General features: G+C 40.9%; 1 long non-coding RNA gene across 1 annotated transcript; it reads left to right on the top strand.

The window, feature by feature from the left end:
- Positions 1–480: 480 nt before the first annotated feature.
- Positions 481–2,756, top strand: LOC115996358. Its single transcript, XR_004093597.1, has 2 exons — positions 481–617; positions 2,517–2,756. It is a non-coding gene; the product is annotated as an uncharacterized LOC115996358 (long non-coding RNA).
- The last annotated feature ends 19,693 nt before the right edge of the window (positions 2,757–22,449 follow it).

Here is a 22,449-nt window from a genome sequence, read left to right as displayed (position 1 = left end):
TCATCTTGTGAGGTATCGGACCTAAACATCCTAAGTCCAATACACACGAGAAGTCGAAAAAGATTTGCAAAATCTTATACAAGTCTATTCACCCCCCCTCTAGACTTGTACCCCATCCCCTTGGGACCAACAATATATGTACGTGTGTGTATATATATATTACTATTATATATATGGAACACTATGTGTACGTATATATATGTAAACATGTATATATGTATGTGTATCTATCCAAATATCCAATACATTTTCTTCTATTAATCATTAAAAAAAATTATTTAAATGTGATTGGATATGATTAGGAGGTTACATGAGTTACAATTTCTAATTTATTATAGTTGTTATTATATTTAATTATGAATTGATGAGGATGAGTGGATGCCTTTTTCTCCTTCTTTTTCTCCTCTCTTGGCCGGTTCACTCACTACAAAAAGAAAAATAAAATTCTTGACTTCTTCTCTTCTCCATCATCCATTGTCGGCTTCCTCTGGAAATTTTTTTTTTCTCTTTCTTCTTCAAACATTCTTCAAGTGTTCAAGTGATTCAACAAGCCTAAAGAGGAAAACCTAATTAAGAAATTGAGGGGTTTAATAGATTTGGAAGGAATTAGTTCTCAAGTAAGTGGGTTGTTTTCTTTCTTGCTTGCCCTAAAATTTCTTGTTTTGATTGGAAATATTAAAGCATATATTTTGTGGTATAAGTTGATGTATATCTTGCTGGTTGATGCTCAAGTGGTTTTATGATTCAATGAAATATTTCTCAAGCTATTTTTATTCGAGTAGAATAAATTCTCAATATATATATATATATATATATATATATATATATATATATATATATATTTGTTACGTATNATATATAATTGTTACGTATGATGCTAAAAAAATTCATATTTAATTTATCTTAATATATTACGCATGAGTATGTATATATTCTTATGAATATAAATTCATGTTTAAAGAGGAATGTATGTGTATATGTGAATACAATTATTGTAGGTATATTTTAAAAGAAAATATATTCTGTTATGTACTGTATGAACATTGTATATTTAACCTTGTATACTATTTTCAAATTTTATAAATATATTGATGTAGAATATGGTATGTACGTGTATATTTAGTTATATATATATATATATATATATATATATATATATATATATATATATATATATATATATATATGAATTGTACGTGTGTATATGTGCCGTATATGTACCGTATACATATATCAAGTAGTATTTACCGTATGTATATATTTATTATTATATATATGTACCGTATGTATGCCTATGTGTATGATGTATCGTACGCCTATATAAATAGGCATATTTGTAGTAAAGTATAAATATAGGTATATATGGGAAACCATATATATATGTATTATTTTCAGAAATACTATATGTGTATATATTGAATATCGTATTCTTTTAATTAAATTCTTTTAATGTTTTATCAAATTTTATTATATGCAAAAATGGTGAGAATTTAATTTATATATGTAGTGTGAAGATGTTGTACGTACGTATGTATTGATAATTGATAATTATAATAATAGTAATAATAATAATAATTATAATAATAATAGGTTTTGATTAATTCGAATGGTTGGTTTGCATATAAATTTATTTTAAATTTGTATTGATGAAATTCTTTTGAAGATGTGTACATTGGTGATTGATTGTGAGTAATTGTAGGTTAAACAAATGTTACCCTACAAATTATTATTTCATGAGCAATTTTTTTTAAGTAAAAGTTTTTAGAAAACTATGGAAGTTTGTTGTCATTGTGAAAGCTTGGTATATGATAAATTGAATTACCTGCTTTGTGGAGTATTCAGTTGAATGCTGGATACTAGGGCTATGCCTTGTTGAGGAGTGGTTAGGATAATCCTACCACTAGGGTTCATACCCTGTTTTGAGGAGTATTCGGTAGGAACAATCCCCGGATACTAGGGCATTTATTGTCATGTTGAGTTGAGGAGTGGTTAGGTTATGCCTACCACTAGGGTCTACATACCCTGTTTTGAGGAGTATTCGGTAGGAAAAATTCCCGAATACTAGGACTAGTAACTTCCCAGTGAGGCTTGGAATCCTCACTCGGGGGTGTGCACACTTAAGGTTAGAGTCATGTTTCCATTGACATGGGAATTTTGCGGAGTGTTCAGCGTGGAGCTGTTCACTAGGGCCTAAGTATAAAGGACCCTGTCCCATTGTGTATGTGATGTGCTTCTATATATATTTTGTGGTGTGCAAGTATGGCACAAAATAAAGTTTTAAGAAAATTTTATAAGTTATGATATTATGAAAAGTTCTGTATGCTTTTTGATATGATTATCTATAACTTGTTTTTCTGAATCAAAAGTGCAGTGCAACTGAGTTTTGAAAGAAGGGGTAAAGTGAAGTAAATTTATTTTTCTAAAAATTATTTTTCAGGGCAAGCAGTCCCTTACTTAGCATGTTATGCTAACCCATTTCTCCTTGTTGTGGTTATTGTTGTTTGTTTGAGTACCAGGAGAAATATGATGAAGTATGCTGTTATGAGAGCGATAGAACGTGATGCTTTGGAGTATTTAGAAATAAATGTTATTAATATTCAGGACTTTAATATGTTTTATGTTGTTAAAGACTATGTTGAGGATTGTAATTGTCTTTTATTTTGGTTTTATTTAAGTTAGCCTTAGCACATAGGTATTGTGGTTTCCTAAGTGTGGCGGTAATGCCCTCAATAAGATTTTGAAAAGCTTCCGCATTCTAAGCTTTGTTTTAAGAATTACTTAATTAATTGGTGAAAATAAGAAGAAAAAAAATAGGTCGTTTTTGGGGGTGTTACAGAAGCGGAGTGAAGAAGTGGCTTGCCTCTCAAAATAAGCCCAATGTTCAATCCGTTTTTATAGGACCGTTGGTAATGAAGCTATGCCAAGGATTAGGTCTTGATGCCAATGAAAGCATTTACCATCCAAGACTTCTTTTGTAACACCCCGGCTCGGCTGTACCGAACAACCGGAGTGGTTACCGCCACACCTAGACTGAACCCAATCAAATACAAGAAGAATCCACTCTAGGTGCACAGGCTAAAGATGAAGAAACTGTACCCCGTAATCATAACCATCATAACTATATATATATATATATGTAGCATCAGTAAAAGAGTAGCTAAGTTAGCTACTAAAAGGTACCATGGTTTAATTACAGCCCATAAAGAAGTTTGAGCTAGACCCGACCTTTACTAGCCATTTGGAATTAGCATGGCTACAAAAGATATATACACAAAAAGGAGTATACTTCGGAGAGGGAGTAGCAGGAGGGTCAGGAGCGCAGCCAGGAACATAGGGATCGTCATCTAACAAGAACTGCACATAGTTATCATAGTCCAATACTGGAACCCCAAACTCAGATGAACTTTCATCGCTCATCATCTGTTAAAAGACACATCGAAGTGTAGTTAGCGCGACGGCTAAGCAAGGATATCCGCGGGTTATTCAAAACTAAATAAAGGTTTTGGTAAAACTTTTTACATGGAAACCCTATACCTTACTCATCAGCAGGGATTCTACCTGCAACAGTTATAAATGGAAACTTGCACACATATTAGGCAAAATTCAACATCATCTTGAATCATTTTCCCTCTAGACGAGGTCATTTGAAGATCATTTACTCACCCAAAGAATATAAGGCTAAACATTTAGGCATGCAAGCAAGTAATGGAAAAACACAAATTCCACACCTTGCTCTCAATCACTTTATTTGCAAAAACTTTCCCTCAAAAGGGAATTCTCATCACTTTTCACCTTTCAAAGAGAGATCACCCACAACCTTTGGGTATTTTCACTACTTGTCACATATCTCCTTTCCGTAGCTACAGCGTAACTACATTCATATTTAAAAATCCACTTGGCCCTAGATAGAAAGTGAGTGTGAGGCCTCAGAGTATCCTTTCTCCACTTTGGACTGACCACTTGGACCGTTCAACTCGGGTTCAGTGGTCATCGCCCGGTCTAATACTGATCCCCTGGACTTATAGGAGCGTTAGAATGATTCCTAGCTAGCCTCACTAGGTTCATAAGAACGACTCCTACCCGAAAATAGAGTTACTATACTTAAGTGTGCACACCCCCGCAGGAGACCCTTTTCCTTCCGGGTGATATAGTACTCGGCGAATAGACTTCGCCCACAGTATGAACTGGTCATACAATAACATAACCACCATACGGGAAGGCACTTTAAGCTCTCTATCCCGTAGGCTACAAGACAAGGTCCTTCACCACTTTTACTAGAACTAAGGTTTGAAAACATTTTTCCACCTTTTCCCTTTTCTTGCTTTGAAAATATTTTGGACATACTTGAGTCAATTCCAATACTCGGAAATCGATTCCCCCTTCTAACCAAATCCGGAAATTTCCCTTTTCTCTTGCAAAACATTTAGATAATCCACTAACTACCCTTCACAATGGTAAATCAAGTGTAACCATTCTACACTTCCAACCCCACATTTTTCACATAAGTTCCATACTTGACACATACATCTCAATACATTTAACATATGTACTTCCCAACCTTAACATAGGCATAATACACAAAATACATTTACTCTTTACATGTACATAATACCACCTCCTTATAAGAAAATTTCAGCTTGGCGTAGTCCGAAAGATTGAGCCGGTAAAAATAATTCCCGAACTCTTTTTCACTTGAAATTTTTATGGTAGAACCCCAACTCATAGTACTTGATGTCCATAAAAAGTTTTGATCATTTTGATCCGCGAATAAACACAGAAAATTCCATTTTTGCCCTTGGCAGTGTGCTGTCCAGAATTTTTCTCTCTGGACCAGTTTTGGAAAAAAATTCGAAAACCATACTTATACTACTCCGATCATTATGAAATTTTATATGCAGGTTCTACACTTATAGAACTACATATCTGAAAAAAATAGAATCAAAATACCTTACCAATTTTTCCCAATAAATCTCGGAAGTTACTGCCAGAGACTATCTTAATTTTTAATATTTTCACAAGTATAAGTCTATATGGACATAAATACAACATATACATGCATATATTAGCTATGAACATGTACACAAAAACTACCAAAAATTCAAAGAGTAATTTCTTGAACCATCTAAGAGTTCCTCAAGTTAAACACATAATTTTCACATATCACATAGATTTCATGTACACCAATCAACCACAATTCACAACCTAGCTATCAATTATCTAGTTTCAAATAACCTCAACCAAATAAAGGGATTCCTTACCTCCTTGAGAGTATATTAACACCGTAGGATGAATTTTGGATCTTTTCCCCCAATTTACTCAAAACCCTAAGATCAAAATCAACACCATAACAACAAATATTAAGAACTTAAGCTTAGATTCATGCTCTAGGAGGAAAAACAAAGCTTTCCACCGAATAAAATCGAAGTTTTACCGAATAGTTTGACACTTGTGAAGAAACTTGGCTATGGAAGCAAGCTTTAATGGAGGAAAAATGGTGAAGAAGATGAAGATGATCACACTTTCTCTCTCTCTCTTTGATTTCGGCAATTTGAAGGGAAATGGAAAAAAAATTAAAGACAAAGCTTATATATTATATGAGGGAGCTTGTAGGATAAGCCACATTATTTGGATCATCTTCAAGAATTAATTAAATAATAACATGTGGCTAGAAATGGTGACAAGTGTCAAAATCTTATGGTAACTCAAGAAAAATATCTTCAATTGGACTGGTAAGGGTCAAAACAGATATAATTTCGGTAGGAAATAATTTAAATAGGAATAATTCCGAAAATAAAAATTTATCTCAGACTGAAACTCAAAATTGGGCTAGGTTCGGTACACCGCGAAATTCTGCGATGTTACGGTCAAAATAAATTTTCACCCTTGTAGTCCGTCTAATTCCAACTTAACTAAGCAGGAAGTTCATACTTAGTCATAATATGCATAATCATCCATTTCCTAGGAAATCCGAGCTGAAAATTCGTTCCTTAAAAATTTTACGGTTCGCGACCGGTACGTATGATCGCAGCTTAATAACAACTATACTCCCTTATAAAAATTCCTTTGAAGCATCGGGAGATCATCTTATGAATTTCATAGCCTAAAGACATATTTTTCGAACCTTAGTCTTATAGGAATAGGCGAGGGGTTACAGTCTACCCTCCTTAAAAATAGTTTCGTCCCCGAAACTTACTTCCTAGCATCTACGGTTTCACAGAAGACCGCTTCCTACTTTCATGCACACATTCGACATTTATCACTTCGATGCCTTCTAGCTCAAAACGGATAAGGTTTCCGGGACAATTGAATCCCTCAATTTTTATTGTGATATTATCATATCCCTCCTTTCAGGCTACTACTATTCCGGGAGCAGTTCTTTCATTCAAATCTAACTCAATAGTAGGCCTTAACTTTAACCTATCCGTAATTGTAGAGGATATAAACGAATTGGTAGCTCCCGTATCAAACAATACTAAGCCAAACACTGAGTTAATAAGAAATGTACCGGTCACAACGTCGTTAGCCTGAGCTTGCCTGCTATTGACGACGTAGATCTTTCTTTGGTTTCCTGCACTGCTTTCTCCCATGGGTGCTTTCCCTTTGTCGTTGGGATTTGGAGCTGCGCTAGTCGGCCTCCCCCGGTTTCCTTGTTGAAAGTTGCCTCTTCCATTTCCTGCCCCCACGGGTCTCTGGTTGGTGTTCCCTCCGAATCCTCCTCCTTGATTGTTTTCCTGAGAGAGGTCCCGAAAATTGTCCATCCGGGTTCGGCACTCGTAGTACCTGTGCCCCAAGAAACCGCACTTGTAGCACCTGATCTTCTCTCCTTGACAATTTTCTCCGAGGTGATCCCGTCCACATCTCCTGCAAGCAGAACTTCTCCTTTGATTCATTCCTCCATTCCTTTCTCCTTGCGTTGGATTAAATCTTCCCTGGTTAGGTTTCTTGTTGTCCGGCCTGAATTCCCTCTTGTCTATCATCAACCTTCCTTTTGTTCTTGCCGTAGACCTCCTGTTGATCCAGGTACACTTGGTAATGGTCGGATGCTCTGTCATACGCCTCCTTAAGAGTAGTGCACATAAACGGTGCAATCGCCCCTCTCACGTTCCAATCCAATCCACGTAGAAATCTCCTCGCCTTGCTGGCTTCGTTAGGTACGATGTTCTGAGCGAATCTCATCAGCTCCACATACTGATCATGATAGTCTTGTACAGTTGCTCCCTTTTGTTTCAATCGCAGGAATTCCTCACACTTGATTCCCTTAATCCTTTCTGTGTAGAATTGTCCTCTCAATTCTTCCTTAAATTCCTCCCAGCCAAAGTCTGGGTCTTGCAGAAAGTCGGGCCCAGCTGTTGACCACCAGTTGTCTGCCGCTTTTGTCAGATAATACACGGCGGAAGATACTCGCTGATCTGCAGGACAATTGACTGCGTTGAGCAGCTTGTCAAACGTCCTAATCCATTCTTCTAAGATTACCGGGTCTTCTTCCCCCGCATAATATGGTGGCTGCCTTCTTGCTATGGCCTTTGCAAAATCAACTCGCGGCTGTTCGTGATTTCGATTCTGGACTTGCTGAGCCACCATAAATCCCGCCATTTGTTCCATTGCCAATGCCATGCACAAGGCAAGATGAGGAATTGCACGGGTAAAAGAAGCGGTGGAGCATCACACAAGAATGATTGAGGAGCTCCAAGCACAATTGGCTAATCAATTTCATCCACCATCATATGAAGGCCAATGAAGGAATCCACCACTCCAAGTCCAAAGAAAAGAAGAGTATTGAAGAAAGAAAAAACAATGATTGAATGATGTTTGTTTGAGATGTTTCCCACTAAAGTCTAAAACATTAGGTTCCCTATGCGTGGGGTTCCGACTTACATTTCTTTATTTTTCATCCAACTTACCGCTTTTTGTAGGAAATGGGAAGAACCAAAGAGCAAGCCAAGAAAAAGAATTATGATGCGCACTAGCCGAACAAGGGCTAGAGCACAACCACGACCTCCCCCACCACAAGTTGATCCTAATGCAAGAGGAACAAGGGTCCTCCGAGGCTTAACTCATGAACAATTGGCGCTTGTGGATGTGTATAAGTCAAAGAATTTAATTGGAGGGAAATACTTCTATCGGAGTGTGCTTAGAGAATTCGGTTGTGAAGACATGGTAAACCGGTTGCTAAGACACCCTCAATGGAGCAAAGTATTCGAATGGAGAGGACCGACATATACCCCAATTACCTACGAGTTTCCTGCATCCTTGAACATATAAAAAGAGCCAAACAATGCCAGGAAATCCATTTCTTATATGCTTTTCGGGAATAGATATAAGCACTCCGTTGAGTAGGTAGTTTCGATACTTGGGTTACATACCCGTGATGAGATGAGCATGCCTTACATCCGGAGGTACCATGTGGAGTTTGATTTCGATAGAGATATCGCGACCAATATTACGAATGATGCGGAGTATAACTCTAGCAACTTGAAGGCAAGAAAGATCTGAATGAATCATCTCAAGGCAATCCTACTTAATTTAACAATCAACTTGTTCGAAAGGAAAACAAATTTGAACAAGCCCTACCGGTAAGATTTGTTTTACATGCGGAGTATGGAGAAGGAAGCGGATGTCAACATGGGAGTCCAAGTGAAGAAGTGGCTAGCCTGTCAAAATAAGCCCAATGTTCAATCCGTTTTCATAGGACCGTTGGTAACCGAGTTATGCGTAGGATTAGGGCTTGATGCGGATCTTACGGATGAGAAAGTTGAAGACGAGATGAAAGCATTTACTGTCCAACACTTGTTTGCTATGAACCTTTGGTTGGGTGGTGATGATGCCCCGCTAATTGGTGATAAGGAAGAGGAAGAAGAGGAAGAGGATGATGACGGAAATGAAGAGCAACAACAACAAGGTGGAGAGGGCGTTCAACATGGTGGACCCGTGATGATGGATTGGGAATCTACAAGAGCCTTTCATATGCAATTGCACCCAGAACAGATAGCGTTTCTACAAGCCCATAACGCAAGGCAAGATGAAGAATTGCACGGCTAAGAGAATCGGTGGAGCACAACACGAGAATAATTGAGGAGCTCCAAGCACAATTGGCTAACCAATTCCATCCACCATCGTATGGAGGCCAATGAAGGAATCCACCACTCCAAGGCAAAAGAAAGGAACATATTTGAAGAAAGAAAAAACAATGATTGAATGATGTTTGTTTGAGATGTGTCCTAAGGTTCCCTATGCGTGGGGTTCCGACATACATTTCTTTATTTTTCATCCAACTTACCGCTTTTTGTAGGAAATGGGAAGAACCAAAGAGCAAGCCAAGAAAAAGATTTATGAAGAAGCAAGCACTAGCCGAACAAGGGCTAGAGCACAACCACGACCTCCCCCACCACAAGTTGATCCTAATGCAAGAGGAACAAGGGTCCTCCGAGGCTTAACTCATGAACAATTGGCGCTTGTGGATGTGTATAAGTCAAAGAATTTAATTGGAGGGAAATACTTCTATCCGAGTGTGCATGGTAAATCGGTTGCTAAGACACCCTCAATGGAGCAAAGTAGTCGAATGGAGAGGACCGACATATACCCCAGTTACCTACGAGTTTCCTGCATCCTTGAACATATAAAAAGAGCCAAACAATGCCAGGAAATCCATTTCTTATATGCTTTTCGGGAATACACATAATCACTCCGTTGATTAGCTAGCTTCGATACTTGGGTTACATACCCGTGATGGGATGAGCATGCCTTACTTCCGGAGGTACCATGTGGAGTTTGATTCCGATAGAGATATCGCGACCAATACTACAAATGATGCAGAGTATAACTCTAGCAACTTGAAGGCAAGAAAGATCCAAATGAATCATCTCAAGGCAATCCTACTTAATGTAGCAATCAACCTGATCGGAAGGAAAACAGATTTGAACAAGCCCTAACGGCAAGATTTGTTTTACATGTGGAGTATGGAGAAGGAAGCGGATGTCAACATGGGAGTCCAAGTGAAGAAGTGGCTAGCCTGTCAAAATAAGCCCAATATTCAATCCGTTTTTATAGGACCGTTGGTAACGGAGTTATGCCTAGGATTAGGGGTCGATGCGGATCTTACGGATGAGAAAGTTGAAGACGAGATGAAAGCATTTACCGTCCAAGACTTGTTTGCTATGAACCTTTGGTTGGGAGGTGATGATGCCCCGCTAATTGGTGATAAGGAAGAGGAAGAAGAGGAAGAGGATGATGACGGAAATGAAGAGCAACAACAACAAGGTGGAGAGGGCGTTCAACATGGTGGACCCGTGATGATGGATTGGGAATCTACAAGAGCCTTTCATATGCAATTGCACCCAGAACAGATAGCGTTTCTACAAGCCCATAACGCAAGGCAAGATGAAGAATTGCACGGCTAAGAGAATCGGTGGAGCACAACACGAGAATAATTGAGGAGCTCCAAGCACAATTGGCTAACCAATTACATCCACCATCATATGGAGGCCAATGAAGGAATCCACCACTCCAAGGCAAAAGAAAGGAACATATTTGAAGAAAGAAAAAACAATGATTGAATGATGTTTGTTTGAGATGTGTCCTAAGGTTCCCTATGCGTGGGGTTCCGACATACATTTCTTTATTTTTCATCCAACTTACCGCTTTTTGTAGGAAATGGGAAGAACCAAAGAGCAAGCCAAGAAAAAGATTTATGAAGAAGCAAGCACTAGCCGAACAAGGGCTAGAGCACAACCACGACCTCCCCCACCACAAGTTGATCCTAATGCAAGAGGAACAAGGGTCCTCCGAGGCTTAACTCATGAACAATTGGCGCTTGTGGATGTGTATAAGTCAAAGATTTTAATTGGAGGGAAATACTTCTATCCGAGTGTGCATGGTAAATCGGTTGCTAAGACACCCTCAATGGAGCAAAGTAGTCGAATGGAGAGGACCGACATATACCCCAGTTACCTACGAGTTTCCTGCATCCTTGAACATATAAAAAGAGCCAAACAATGCCAGGAAATCCATTTCTTATATGCTTTTCGGGAATACACATAATCACTCCGTTGATTAGCTAGCTTCGATACTTGGGTTACATACCCGTGATGGGATGAGCATGCCTTACTTCCGGAGGTACCATGTGGAGTTTGATTCCGATAGAGATATCGCGACCAATACTACAAATGATGCAGAGTATAACTCTAGCAACTTGAATGCAAGAAAGATCCAAATGAATCATCTCAAGGCAATCCTACTTAATGTAGCAATCAACCTGATCGGAAGGAAAACAGATTTGAACAAGCCCTAACGGCAAGATTTGTTTTACATGTGGAGTATGGAGAAGGAAGCGGATGTCAACATGGGAGTCCAAGTGAAGAAGTGGCTAGCCTGTCAAAATAAGCCCAATATTCAATCCGTTTTTATAGGACCGTTGGTAACGGAGTTATGCCTAGGATTAGGGGTCGATGCGGATCTTACGGATGAGAAAGTTGAAGACGAGATGAAAGCATTTACCGTCCAAGACTTGTTTGCTATGAACCTTTGGTTGGGAGGTGATGATGCCCCGCTAATTGGTGATAAGGAAGAGGAAGAAGAGGAAGAGGATGATGACGGAAATGAAGAGCAACAACAACAAGGTGGAGAGGGCGTTCAACATGGTGGACCCGTGATGATGGATTGGGAATCTACAAGAGCCTTTCATATGCAATTGCACCCAGAACAGATAGCGTTTCTACAAGCCCATAGCGCAAGGCAAGATGAAGAATTGCACGGCTAAGAGAATCGGTGGAGCACAACACGAGAATAATTGAGGAGCTCCAAGCACAATTGGCTAACCAATTCCATCCACCATCATATGGAGGCCAATGAAGGAATCCACCACTCCAAGGCAAAAGAAAGGAACATATTTGAAGAAAGAAAAAACAATGATTGAATGATGTTTGTTTGAGATGTGTCCTAAGGTTCCCTATGCGTGGGGTTCCGACATACATTTCTTTATTTTTCATCCAACTTACCGCTTTTTGTAGGAAATGGGAAGAACCAAAGAGCAAGCCAAGAAAAAGATTTATGAAGAAGCAAGCACTAGCCGAACAAGGGCTAGAGCACAACCACGACCTCCCCCACCACAAGTTGATCCTAATGCAAGAGGAACAAGGGTCCTCCGAGGCTTAACTCATGAACAATTGGCGCTTGTGGATGTGTATAAGTCAAAGATTTTAATTGGAGGGAAATACTTCTATCCGAGTGTGCATGGTAAATCTGTTGCTAAGACACCCTCAATGGAGCAAAGTAGTCGAATGGAGAGGACCGACATATACCCCAGTTACCTACGAGTTTCCTGCATCCTTGAACATATAAAAAGAGCCAAACAATGCCAGGAAATCCATTTCTTATATGCTTTTCGGGAATACACATAATCACTCCGTTGATTAGCTAGCTTCGATACTTGGGTTACATACCCGTGATGGGATGAGCATGCCTTACTTCCGGAGGTACCATGTGGAGTTTGATTCCGATAGAGATATCGCGACCAATACTACAAATGATGCAGAGTATAACTCTAGCAACTTGAAGGCAAGAAAGATCCGAATGAATCATCTCAAGGCAATCCTACTTAATTTAGCAATCAACTTGATCGGAAGGAAAACAGATTTGAACAAGCCCTAACGGCAAGATTTGTTTTACATGTGGAGTATGGAGAAGGAAGCGGATGTCAACATGGGAGTCCAAGTGAAGAAGTGGCTAGCCTGTCAAAATAAGCCCAATATTCAATCCGTTTTTATAGGACCGTTGGTAACGGAGTTATGCCTAGGATTAGGGGTCGATGCGGATCTTACGGATGAGAAAGTTGAAGACGAGATGAAAGCATTTACCGTCCAAGACTTGTTTGCTATGAACCTTTGGTTGGGAGGTGATGATGCCCCGCTAATTGGTGATAAGGAAGAGGAAGAAGAGGAAGAGGATGATGACGGAAATGAAGAGCAACAACAACAAGGTGGAGAGGGCGTTCAACATGGTGGACCCGTGATGATGGATTGGGAATCTACAAGAGCCTTTCATATGCAATTGCACCGAGAACAAATAGCGTTTCTACAAGCCCATAGCGCAAGGCAAGATGAGGAATTGCACGGCTAAGAGAATCGGTGGAGCACAACACGAGAATAATTGAGGAGCTCCAAGCACAATTGGCTAACCAATTCCATCCACCATCATATGGAGGCCAATGAAGGAATCCACCACTCCAAGGCAAAAGAAAGGAACATATTTGAAGAAAGAAAAAACAATGATTGAATGATGTTTGTTTGAGATGTGTCCTAAGGTTCCCTATGCGTGGGGTTCCGACATACATTTCTTTATTTTTCATCCAACTTACCGCTTTTTGTAGGAAATGGGAAGAACCAAAGAGCAAGCCAAGAAAAAGATTTATGAAGAAGCAAGCACTAGCCGAACAAGGGCTAGAGCACAACCACGACCTCCCCCACCACAAGTTGATCCTAATGCAAGAGGAACAAGGGTCCTCCGAGGCTTAACTCATGAACAATTGGCGCTTGTGGATGTGTATAAGTCAAAGATTTTAATTGGAGGGAAATACTTCTATCCGAGTGTGCATGGTAAATCGGTTGCTAAGACACCCTCAATGGAGCAAAGTATTCGAATGGAGAGGACCGACATATACCCCAGTTACCTACGAGTTTCCTGCATCCTTGAACATATAAAAAGAGCCAAACAATGCCAGGAAATCCATTTCTTATATGCTTTTCGGGAATACACATAATCACTCCGTTGATTAGCTAGCTTCGATACTTGGGTTACATACCCGTGATGGGATGAGCATGCCTTACTTCCGGAGGTACCATGTGGAGTTTGATTCCGATAGAGATATCGCGACCAATACTACAAATGATGCAGAGTATAACTCTAGCAACTTGAAGGCAAGAAAGATCCGAATGAATCATCTCAAGGCAATCCTACTTAATTTAGCAATCAACTTGATCGGAAGGAAAACAGATTTGAACAAGCCCTAACGGCAAGATTTGTTTTACATGTGGAGTATGGAGAAGGAAGCGGATGTCAACATGGGAGTCCAAGTGAAGAAGTGGCTAGCCTGTCAAAATAAGCCCAATATTCAATCCGTTTTTATAGGACCGTTGGTAACGGAGTTATGCCTAGGATTAGGGGTCGATGCGGATCTTACGGATGAGAAAGTTGAAGACGAGATGAAAGCATTTACCGTCCAAGACTTGTTTGCTATGAACCTTTGGTTGGGAGGTGATGATGCCCCGCTAATTGGTGATAAGGAAGAGGAAGAAGAGGAAGAGGATGATGACGGAAATGAAGAGCAACAACAACAAGGTGGAGAGGGCGTTCAACATGGTGGACCCGTGATGATGGATTGGGAATCTACAAGAGCCTTTCATATGCAATTGCACCGAGAACAAATAGCGTTTCTACAAGCCCATAGCGCAAGGCAAGATGAGGAATTGCACGGCTAAGAGAATCGGTGGAGCACAACACGAGAATAATTGAGGAGCTCCAAGCACAATTGGCTAACCAATTCCATCCACCATCATATGGAGGCCAATGAAGGAATCCACCACTCCAAGGCAAAAGAAAGGAACATATTTGAAGAAAGAAAAAACAATGATTGAATGATGTTTGTTTGAGATGTGTCATGAGGTTCCCTATGCGTGGGGTTCCGACATACATTTCTTTATTTTTCATCCAACTTACCGCTTTTTGTAGGAAATGGGAAGAACCAAAGAGCAAGCCAAGAAAAAGATTTATGAAGAAGCAAGCACTAGCCGAACAAGGGCTAGAGCACAACCACGACCTCCCCCACCACAAGTTGATCCTAATGCAAGAGGAACAAGGGTCCTCCGAGGCTTAACTCATGAACAATTGGCGCTTGTGGATGTGTATAAGTCAAAGATTTTAATTGGAGGGAAATACTTCTATCCGAGTGTGCATGGTAAATCGGTTGCTAAGACACCCTCAATGGAGCAAAGTAGTCGAATGGAGAGGACCGACATATACCCCAGTTACCTACGAGTTTCCTGCATCCTTGAACATATAAAAAGAGCCAAACAATGCCAGGAAATCCATTTCTTATATGCTTTTCGGGAATACACATAATCACTCCGTTGATTAGCTAGCTTCGATACTTGGGTTACATACCCGTGATGGGATGAGCATGCCTTACTTCCGGAGGTACCATGTGGAGTTTGATTCCGATAGAGATATCGCGACCAATACTACAAATGATGCAGAGTATAACTCTAGCAACTTGAAGGCAAGAAAGATCCAAATGAATCATCTCAAGGCAATCCTACTTAATGTAGCAATCAACTTGATCGGAAGGAAAACAGATTTGAACAAGCCCTAACGGCAAGATTTGTTTTACATGTGGAGTATGGAGAAGGAAGCGGATGTCAACATGGGAGTCCAAGTGAAGAAGTGGCTAGCCTGTCAAAATAAGCCCAATATTCAATCCGTTTTTATAGGACCGTTGGTAACGGAGTTATGCCTAGGATTAGGGGTCGATGCGGATCTTACGGATGAGAAAGTTGAAGACGAGATGAAAGCATTTACCGTCCAAGACTTGTTTGCTATGAACCTTTGGTTGGGAGGTGATGATGCCCCGCTAATTGGTGATAAGGAAGAGGAAGAAGAGGAAGAGGATGATGACGGAAATGAAGAGCAACAACAACAAGGTGGAGAGGGCGTTCAACATGGTGGACCCGTGATGATGGATTGGGAATCTACAAGAGCCTTTCATATGCAATTGCACCCAGAACAGATAGCGTTTCTACAAGCCCATAGCGCAAGGCAAGATGAAGAATTGCACGGCTAAGAGAATCGGTGGAGCACAACACGAGAATAATTGAGGAGCTCCAAGCACAATTGGCTAACCAATTCCATCCACCATCATATGGAGGCCAATGAAGGAATCCACCACTCCAAGGCAAAAGAAAGGAACATATTTGAAGAAAGAAAAAACAATGATTGAATGATGTTTGTTTGAGATGTGTCCTAAGGTTCCCTATGCGTGGGGTTCCGACATACATTTCTTTATTTTTCATCCAACTTACCGCTTTTTGTAGGAAATGGGAAGAACCAAAGAGCAAGCCAAGAAAAAGATTTATGAAGAAGCAAGCACTAGCCGAACAAGGGCTAGAGCACAACCACGACCTCCCCCACCACAAGTTGATCCTAATGCAAGAGGAACAAGGGTCCTCCGAGGCTTAACTCATGAACAATTGGCGCTTGTGGATGTGTATAAGTCAAAGATTTTAATTGGAGGGAAATACTTCTATCCGAGTGTGCATGGTAAATCGGTTGCTAAGACACCCTCAATGGAGCAAAGTAGTCGAATGGAGAGGACCGACATATACCCCAGTTACCTACGAGTTTCCTGCATCCTTGAACATATAAAAAGAGCCAAACAATGCCAGGAAATCCATTTCTTATATGCTTTTCGGGAATACACATAATCACTCCGTTGATTAGCTAGCTTCGATACTTGGGTTACGTACCCGTGATGGGATGAGCATGCCTTACTTCCGGAGGTACCATGTGGAGTTTGATTCCGATAGAGATATCGCGACCAATACTACAAATGATGCAGAGTATAACTCTAGCAACTTGAAGGCAAGAAAGATCCGAATGAATCATCTCAAGGCAATCCTACTTAATGTAGCAATCAACTTGATCGGAAGGAAAACAGATTTGAACAAGCCCTAACGGCAAGATTTGTTTTACATGTGGAGTATGGAGAAGGAAGCGGATGTCAACATGGGAGTCCAAGTGAAGAAGTGGCTAGCCTGTCAAAATAAGCCCAATATTCAATCCGTTTTTATAGGACCGTTGGTAACGGAGTTATGCCTAGGATTAGGGGTCGATGCGGATCTTACGGATGAGAAAGTTGAAGACGAGATGAAAGCATTTACCGTCCAAGACTTGTTTGCTATGAACCTTTGGTTGGGAGGTGATGATGCCCCGCTAATTGGTGATAAGGAAGAGGAAGAAGAGGAAGAGGATGATGACGGAAATGAAGAGCAACAACAACAAGGTGGAGAGGGCGTTCAACATGGTGGACCCGTGATGATGGATTGGGAATCTACAAGAGCCTTTCATATGCAATTGCACCCAGAACAGATAGCGTTTCTACAAGCCCATAGCGCAAGGGAAGATGAGGAATTGCACGGCTAAGAGAATCGGTGGAGCACAACACGAGAATAATTGATAGAGCTCCAAGCACAATTGGCTAACCAATTCCATCCACCATCATATGGAGGCCAATGAAGGAATCCACCACTCCAAGGCAAAAGAAAGGAACATATTTGAAGAAAGAAAAAACAATGATTGAATGATGTTTGTTTGAGATGTGNACGGCTAAGAGAATCGGTGGAGCACAACACGAGAATAATTGAGGAGCTCCAAGCACAATTGGCTAACCAATTCCATCCACCATCATATGGAGGCCAATGAAGGAATCCACCACTCCAAGGCAAAAGAAAGGAACATATTTGAAGAGAGAAAAAACAATGATTGAATGATGTTTGTTTGAGATGTGGTTCCCTATGCGTGGGGTTCCGACATACATTTCTTTATTTTTCATCCAACTTACCGCTTTTTGTAGGAAATGGGAAGAACCAAAGAGCAAGCCAAGAAAAAGATTTATGAAGAAGCAAGCACTAGCCGAACAAGGGCTAGAGCACAACCACGACCTCCCCCACCACAAGTTGATCCTAATGCAAGAGGAACAAGGGTCCTCCGAGGCTTAACTCATGAACAATTGGCGCTTGTGGATGTGTATAAGTCAAAGATTTTAATTGGAGAGAAATACTTCTATCCGAGTGTGCATGGTAAATCGGTTGCTAAGACACCCTCAATGGAGCAAAGTAGTCGAATGGAGAAGACCGACATATACCCCAGTTACCTACGAGTTTCCTGCATCCTTGAACATATAAAAAGAGCCAAACAATGCCAGGAAATCCATTTCTTATATGCTTTTCGGGAATACACATAATCACTCCGTTGATTAGCTAGCTTCGATACTTGGGTTACATACCCGTGATGGGATGAGCATGCCTTACTTCCGGAGGTACCATGTGGAGTTTGATTCCGATAGAGATATCGCGACCAATACTACAAATGATGCAGAGTATAACTCTAGCAACTTGAAGGCAAGAAAGATCCGAATGAATCATCTCAAGGCAATCCTACTTAATGTAGCAATCAACTTGATCGGAAGGAAAATAGATTTGAACAAGCCCTAACGGCAAGATTTGTTTTACATGTGGAGTATGGAGAAGGAAGCGGATGTCAACATGGGAGTCCAAGTGAAGAAGTGGCTAGCCTGTCAAAATAAGCCCAATATTCAATCCGTTTTTATAGGACCGTTGGTAACGGAGTTATGCCTAGGATTAGGGGTCGATGCGGATCTTACGGATGAGAAAGTTGAAGACGAGATGAAAGCATTTACCGTCCAAGACTTGTTTGCTATGAACCTTTGGTTGGGAGGTGATGATGCCCCGCTAATTGGTGATAAGGAAGAGGAAGAAGAGGAAGAGGATGATGACGGAAATGAAGAGCAACAACAACAAGGTGGAGAGGGCGTTCAACATGGTGGACCCGTGATGATGGATTGGGAATCTACAAGAGCCTTTCATATGCAATTGCACCGAGAACAAATAGCGTTTCTACAAGCCCATAGCGCAAGGCAAGATGAGGAATTGCACGGCTAAGAGAATCGGTGGAGCACAACACGAGAATAATTGAGGAGCTCCAAGCACAATTGGCTAACCAATTCCATCCACCATCATATGGAGGCCAATGAAGGAATCCACCACTCCAAGGCAAAAGAAAGGAACATATTTGAAGAAAGAAAAAACAATGATTGAATGATGTTTGTTTGAGATGTGTCCTAAGGTTCCCTATGCGTGGGGTTCCGACATACATTTCTTTATTTTTCATCCAACTTACCGCTTTTTGTAGGAAATGGGAAGAACCAAAGAGCAAGCCAAGAAAAAGATTTATGAAGAAGCAAGCACTAGCCGAACAAGGGCTAGAGCACAACCACGACCTCCCCCACCACAAGTTGATCCTAATGCAAGAGGAACAAGGGTCCTCCGAGGCTTAACTCATGAACAATTGGCGCTTGTGGATGTGTATAAGTCAAAGATTTTAATTGGAGGGAAATACTTCTATCCGAGTGTGCATGGTAAATCGGTTGCTAAGACACCCTCAATGGAGCAAAGTAGTCGAATGGAGAGGACCGACATATACCCCAGTTACCTACGAGTTTCCTGCATCCTTGAACATATAAAAAGAGCCAAACAATGCCAGGAAATCCATTTCTTATATGCTTTTCGGGAATACACATAATCACTCCGTTGATTAGCTAGCTTCGATACTTGGGTTACATACCCGTGATGGGATGAGCATGCCTTACTTCCGGAGGTACCATGTGGAGTTTGATTCCGATAGAGATATCGCGACCAATACTACAAATGATGCAGAGTATAACTCTAGCAACTTGAAGGCAAGAAAGATCCAAATGAATCATCTCAAGGCAATCCTACTTAATGTAGCAATCAACCTGATCGGAAGGAAAACAGATTTGAACAAGCCCTAACGGCAAGATTTGTTTTACATGTGGAGTATGGAGAAGGAAGCGGATGTCAACATGGGAGTCCAAGTGAAGAAGTGGCTAGCCTGTCAAAATAAGCCCAATATTCAATCCGTTTTTATAGGACCGTTGGTAACGGAGTTATGCCTAGGATTAGGGGTCGATGCGGATCTTACGGATGAGAAAGTTGAAGACGAGATGAAAGCATTTACCGTCCAAGACTTGTTTGCTATGAACCTTTGGTTGGGAGGTGATGATGCCCCGCTAATTGGTGATAAGGAAGAGGAAGAAGAGGAAGAGGATGATGACGGAAATGAAGAGCAACAACAACAAGGTGGAGAGGGCGTTCAACATGGTGGACCCGTGATGATGGATTGGGAATCTACAAGAGCCTTTCATATGCAATTGCACCCAGAACAGATAGCGTTTCTACAAGCCCATAGCGCAAGGCAAGATGAAGAATTGCACGGCTAAGAGAATCGGTGGAGCACAACACGAGAATAATTGAGGAGCTCCAAGCACAATTGGCTAACCAATTCCATCCACCATCATATGGAGGCCAATGAAGGAATCCACCACTCCAAGGCAAAAGAAAGGAACATATTTGAAGAAAGAAAAAACAATGATTGAATGATGTTTGTTTGAGATGTGTCCTAAGGTTCCCTATGCGTGGGGTTCCGACATACATTTCTTTATTTTTCATCCAACTTACCGCTTTTTGTAGGAAATGGGAAGAACCAAAGAGCAAGCCAAGAAAAAGATTTATGAAGAAGCAAGCACTAGCCGAACAAGGGCTAGAGCACAACCACGACCTCCCCCACCACAAGTTGATCCTAATGCAAGAGGAACAAGGGTCCTCCGAGGCTTAACTCATGAACAATTGGCGCTTGTGGATGTGTATAAGTCAAAGATTTTAATTGGAGGGAAATACTTCTATCCGAGTGTGCATGGTAAATCGGTTGCTAAGACACCCTCAATGGAGCAAAGTAGTCGAATGGAGAGGACCGACATATACCCCAGTTACCTACGAGTTTCCTGCATCCTTGAACATATAAAAAGAGCCAAACAATGCCAGGAAATCCATTTCTTATATGCTTTTCGGGAATACACATAATCACTCCGTTGATTAGCTAGCTTCGATACTTGGGTTACATACCCGTGATGGGATGAGCATGCCTTACTTCCGGAGGTACCATGTGGAGTTTGATTCCGATAGAGATATCGCGACCAATACTACAAATGATGCAGAGTATAACTCTAGCAACTTGAAGGCAAGAAAGATCCAAATGAATCATCTCAAGGCAATCCTACTTAATGTAGCAATCAACCTGATCGGAAGGAAAACAGATTTGAACAAGCCCTAACGGCAAGATTTGTTTTACATGTGGAGTATGGAGAAGGAAGCGAATGTCAACATGGGAGTCCAAGTGAAGAAGTGGCTAGCCTGTCAAAATAAGCCCAATATTCAATCCGTTTTTATAGGACCGTTGGTAACGGAGTTATGCCTAGGATTAGGGGTCGATGCGGATCTTACGGATGAGAAAGTTGAAGACGAGATGAAAGCATTTACCGTCCAAGACTTGTTTGCTATGAACCTTTGGTTGGGAGGTGATGATGCCCCGCTAATTGGTGATAAGGAAGAGGAAGAAGAGGAAGAGGATGATGACGGAAATGAAGAGCAACAACAACAAGGTGGAGAGGGCGTTCAACATGGTGGACCCGTGATGATGGATTGGGAATCTACAAGAGCCTTTCATATGCAATTGCACCGAGAACAAATAGCGTTTCTACAAGCCCATAGCGCAAGGCAAGATGAGGAATTGAACGGCTAAGAGAATCGGTGGAGCACAACACGAGAATAATTGAGGAGCTCCAAGCACAATTGGCTAACCAATTCCATCCACCATCATATGGAGGCCAATGAAGGAATCCACCACTCCAAGGCAAAAGAAAGGAACATATTTGAAGAAAGAAAAAACAATGATTGAATGATGTTTGTTTGAGATGTGTCCTAAGGTTCCCTATGCGTGGGGTTCCGACATACATTTCTTTATTTTTCATCCAACTTACCGCTTTTTGTAGGAAATGGGAAGAACCAAAGAGCAAGCCAAGAAAAAGATTTATGAAGAAGCAAGCACTAGCCGAACAAGGGCTAGAGCACAACCACGACCTCCCCCACCACAAGTTGATCCTAATGCAAGAGGAACAAGGGTCCTCCGAGGCTTAACTCATGAACAATTGGCGCTTGTGGATGTGTATAAGTCAAAGATTTTAATTGGAGGGAAATACTTCTATCCGAGTGTGCATGGTAAATCGGTTGCTAAGACACCCTCAATGGAGCAAAGTAGTCGAATGGAGAGGACCGACATATACCCCAGTTACCTACGAGTTTCCTGCATCCTTGAACATATAAAAAGAGCCAAACAATGCCAGGAAATCCATTTCTTATATGCTTTTCGGGAATACACATAATCACTCCGTTGATTAGCTAGCTTCGATACTTGGGTTACATACCCGTGATGGGATGAGCATGCCTTACTTCCGGAGGTACCATGTGGAGTTTGATTCCGATAGAGATATCGCGACCAATACTACAAATGATGCAGAGTATAACTCTAGCAACTTGAAGGCAAGAAAGATCCGAATGAATCATCTCAAGGCAATCCTACTTAATTTAGCAATCAACTTGATCGGAAGGAAAACAGATTTGAACAAGCCCTAACGGCAAGATTTGTTTTACATGTGGAGTATGGAGAAGGAAGCGGATGTCAACATGGGAGTCCAAGTGAAGAAGTGGCTAGCCTGTCAAAATAAGCCCAATATTCAATCCGTTTTTATAG

The sequence above is a fragment of the Ipomoea triloba genome, chromosome 11 (genome assembly GCF_003576645.1).
Source record: "Ipomoea triloba cultivar NCNSP0323 chromosome 11, ASM357664v1".
NCBI lineage: Eukaryota > Viridiplantae > Streptophyta > Magnoliopsida > Solanales > Convolvulaceae > Ipomoea > Ipomoea triloba.
This window is presented reverse-complemented; position numbering and strand designations above follow the sequence as displayed.